Source organism: Mastomys coucha, unplaced genomic scaffold (genome assembly GCF_008632895.1).
Source record: "Mastomys coucha isolate ucsf_1 unplaced genomic scaffold, UCSF_Mcou_1 pScaffold7, whole genome shotgun sequence".
Classification (NCBI taxonomy): Eukaryota; Metazoa; Chordata; class Mammalia; order Rodentia; family Muridae; genus Mastomys; species Mastomys coucha.
The window spans coordinates 60,655,827-60,660,717 of NW_022196913.1; positions in this window are offsets into that span (position 1 = coordinate 60,655,827).

The following is a 4,891-nucleotide window of genomic DNA, read 5'->3' on the forward strand; positions in this document are numbered from 1 at the left end:
TCCACCTGCCTCTGCCTCCCAAGTGCTGGGATTAAAGGCATGTGCCCAGCCACTGCCCAGCCTGGCATCTTACATTTTTTAAAGTGGCACAGGGATGTGGGTTACTGCTATGACAGAACTCAACAGCGTGGTTGCTTGGCCTTTGGAAATTATTTATGGGGTTGATTTGAGAACCTTTGGATCTGCAAACTGGAGAAGTTCTAGAATGCTGTGTGCAGAGCTTAATGGGTAAGAATTCAGGACACTAGAATGTTGGTAGGAATACAGACCATAAATAGCCATGTAGCTCAGATGGGAGCCAGGGGTCTCCTAGGAATCCTTGTTTACCCAAGGATACTGAAAACAATTCATATATCTTTACAAGTAGTATTTATAACAGTCCCAAGCTGAGAGCAGCCCAGTGACCAACAGCTAAACAGATTATGATATACCTATACTGTCAAATAGTGGTTGATAAAAGAAATATTCCTGCATACAAAGAAATGGCTGGATTGAAAAAACAACCACTAAGTGGAATACCCACTCATTGTATGGCTCCATTACGTGAAATTCTGTGAAAATCAGATTATAGCAGATCACTGGGGGTGGGATCAAAAGCCAGTGGATGGCCTGACTACAGAGAGTATGCAGAGGGACCTTTAAGGGGGTAGTAGAAAGGTGGACCGTTCATTTGTAGATTAATTGTGGTTATGGTTACATAACTACATACAAATACTGAAGTTAATCAGACGGTGTCCCTAAAGCCAGCAAATGTTATTGCCTATGATTTATACCTCAATAAATCTAAGTAAGAATATAAATTTCAAACGTAAGAAAATAAAATAAAATAAAGCAGAAGCCAGGGATTCCATGTGCCCTGGGTGGAGTAGTTGGGAGTGTCACACATTGTTTATTGAAGTGTAAAATTGGGCAGCCCCTCTGGGGAAGGGGCTGGCCCGTTTCCTTCAGGGTAAAACACACACTTGCCAGATTCCATTCCCGAGTATTTACTCAAGAGAAATGGAAACATATGTTCACCAAGAGACTCTCATGTGACTATTAATAGCAGCTTCATTCACCAGCGTCTCAAACTTGGAGTGACCCGAGTTTCATCAGTCAGTGAATGGGCAGATTGTGGTACAGAAAAATACAACTTGAAAAAAGAAAAAAAAAAAAACATTCTCCCCTCCCCCAGGAAAATAACCAAACAGAAAAAAACACAACACCCATTCACCAGTGGTGAGCATAGCATCCGGGTCGCATCCCACGGCACCTGATAGAAGAAGGATGCTGTCATGGGGCTCTCCAGAACGGACAGAACCATTGTCGACGGCGAAGGATTTGGCCGTGGAGGGGTCAAGGCAACTTGTGGAGTCCAAGTATCCCTGCTCTTGTCCGACTGTTGGCTTCCAGGTCTATCTGTGTTTATCAAGTCAAAGCCAGAGTGTTTCAGTCAGTTTACATTTGTAGGACAGTCACGCCAACCAAGACTTCTGTCAGCCTTTCATTTCAGCACATTATTAGGATGAATATATAATGTGGAATTCTCCCTTTAGATATGCTAAATTAAGAACATAAGCTAATTTTGAAAAGCCTCTATTTTTTTAAAGTTAAATTTTTTTTTTAAATTTACTTTGTGTTCTTATCCCCCCCCACTCCCTTGAATGTGTGTGTGTGTGTGTGTGTGTGTGTGTGTGTGAAGTGCATGCATGTGGCACATATGCCTGATTCCCACAGAGGCCAGAAGAGAGCGTGGATCTCATGGGACTGGAGTTACAGATGGTTGTGAGCCATAACGTGGGTGCTGTGAATCAAAACTGGGTCCTTTAGAAGAGCAGCCAGGGCTCTTAACCTCTGGGCCTGGTCTCCAGCCCCAAAGTCTCTCTTTTTAAAAGTGAAAGATACAGCATTCTCGAAGGCTTTATGGCTCCTTCCGCTTCAACACGAACTTTGCACCGTCCCATCGATTTCCTTCCATGTGGTTCTGCCTGTATTGAACAGTTAAGGTGAGACAGAAGACTGGAAAAGCAAGAGCGTCATCCTTCCATCTTCTGGAAATAAGACCAGGGCTTAGGTTTTCATCCAGGCCCGGCAGGCTCCTTGCTTATCTGTCTGTTTATTGCATCTGCTGGAAACCTGAAGCCTATTCAGATAATATCCATGGAAGTTAAAAAAAAGAAAATCCCTGTTATCTTAATCTAGTAATAGTCATTTTAAAAATGATTTTGTTCTATCTACATAATGGATTCACTGGCCTACTTTGGGGATGAGGGTGGCTTGGAAATGTTATATCCTGAAATGGACACTTGCAGAGGGAAGGGACAGATGTTTGAGGCATGCCGGCCATGGGCTCGGTTGTCTTGTTAGGTTTGCTCCCGGTACCTGGCAGCTCCCCCAACCTTACCCTCGAGCTGTGGTCAGATCAAGGAAGCCTCGTGGATTTTTCAATGGTTAAAGAAAAGAAAAAAATGGGATTGTACCTTGGGATCCTCCTGACTCTAGGGTGTTTCTCTGTTGCATATCACTGAAGATGCACTTCCATCCACAGGCAAGCAAGAGGCATAACCTCATCTCTTAGACCAGAGATAACATCCAGCCTGCCTGTGATTGTGGCACATAAGTGTCTGACGAGCACACCGGAGACCCCCATACCCCATCCAGGATAGCTTTCGGAAGTCTTGGAGCCTCTGGGGGAATCTGTGCTTGCCCAGACACACACACTTTGCAAACTATATACCTCCCATCCCACCAGAGAGACCCCACAATTTTCTCGTGAAAAGACTGGCAGAAAGTCCCCAGGGTGTGAAGAGCTTGTGTTACCATCTTCTACGAAGCATATTTTACACTGGATTGGATTTCCCTGCTCTATGTACGAGTCAGCATTGAGCACCAAAAAAAAAAAAAAAAAAAAAAAAAAAAAAAAAAAAAAAAAAAAAAAAAAAAAAAAAAAAAAAAAAAAAAAAAAAAAAAAAAAAAAGCCACTACAAGTAATGAGTAGGAAGAACACGTTGTTTTTTTCCCTTAAACATGAGGCCAGGCAGCAACCCCAGGCAGGTGTGGGACTCTGCCAGGATCTGTCCAGGTCCGTGGGCTCCTGATGGGGCAGGGAAGTTAGGGCTGAGCCGGGCATTTGTGAGGCAGGGCAATGGCTTTTGTGTGTGCTTGAGGCTGGGGGAGGTTCACGGCCAGGTCACAGCGCCAGCATTCTTTCCTGGGCCACAGCAGCACTGAGACCCGAGCTGCAGCAGCAGGGGCAGGGGTGTGCAGGGCTTGGAAGGCAGGCCTGCAGCTGCTGTGTTTGGTTTCCCCTTGGTCCCGGGGATTTAGATAAAAGGGTTGCTTTTATTGATTGAGGGGACTGTGGGAGGGAGAGGCCTCTGGAATCAGCCTTCGCCTTTTTTGTTTTTCTAAGCAAACATTTATTGAGCATTTACTGTGTGCCAGGCACCCCGCCAAATGGTTTTCATGCATTATCAAGTTTAATCCTCGAGACAGGCCCACTGTTTCGGTCTCTTTTCAAGTCAGCAGACTAAAACCTCAGAAAGGTTAAGTATTCTACCCAAGGCCACACAGCATATACATGGTACAGAAAGTGAATCCAGGGGTTCTCTCCCTCTCCCTCTCCCTCTCCTCTTCCCCCTCCTTGTCTCTCTTTCCCTCCCTCCTTCTCTCTCTCTCTCTCTTGGATGGACAGCTCCATTCTTTCTGCCCCAACCCCAGTCTACCACAGTAGTCTGAGAACTCAGCCATGTGTCCTCAGGCACTTTCTTTCCCCAGGTACACAGCAGTCTGATAATCTTGAAACTGTTCTGCTGTCTTCTGCTGTCTTCTGCGTTAAGTGGGTAGCAGCCAGTGATCAAAGTCTGTCCCACTGCTTAGGCATGCGACTAGCTGCCATGGCGACACCTGCCTCTTTGCCTCCTCTGACCTCAATGCCAAGCTACTGCCTGACTCTTCTCTGCCACCTCTCCCTCCCCCACCCCATGAGATAGGACAATTTCAGGCCCTCTCCCATTGGACTGGTCCCCATCCCTAAGGGGTATGCCTGGCCCAGTTGGTATTCCTTGCCTTCTCAGAAAGCGACATGAAGCAGCTGGCCATTGGCTAGAGATGAAAGCTCTGTCTGCCTATGCCCCCTGGAGCCTAAGCAAGCAGAGGTGACAGAAGACCCAGACAGCTACCACCTGAGAGATGGAGTGGGCTAGATACTGAGGTGAGAGCCTAGATCTCGCTCACCTTGGACAGTCCTGCAGAGGTTCTGGGGTGCCGAATGGGATATGAGAACTACACCACACACAAACAAGCGGGTCACTGCGGCATGCCAGGTGATACTCTGATGAGAAGCCACCAGGACAAGGATTATCCAATTTGAGATCACAGAGACAGAAACACATTCGATGCCACTTGCCGAGATGAGTTAAGGGCCCTGGCTGGGTATTCAGGTTGCAGAAACTCTCAGAGGTATTAGGGGAGATCAGAGCTACCCACTCTAGTTAATGAGCCGACAGTGTTGTCATGGAAACCCCTCAGGTGTATCCTACAGGGAGAACTATCTAAATTCCTTGATGAATTCTTCAGAAGCCTCAGTCTCCCGATCTGCAGCCGGAAGCCCTAGCATGACCTTAAAGCAGCTCACAGGTAGTGGCATTCAGAACGGCCGTGCTGCCCCTCCCCCAGCCCACCCCCAGTACATTGGAACCTCTCCCAGGACTGGGTAGAGATCAATTCTCCATCCTACTGCGGCCAGCTGGTTGCTTCAGATGACTAGGAAATCAATTCTGAGTTTCAGCAGCTCCAAGGAATGTAACCTGCAGCGAAGGCACAGGTTGATCTTACTCTTAGATGCCCTCGGAGAACACAGCAGACCAGGGGCTTGCAATGGTGGTGAGGCAGCTTGGATGGGCGTTAGGCC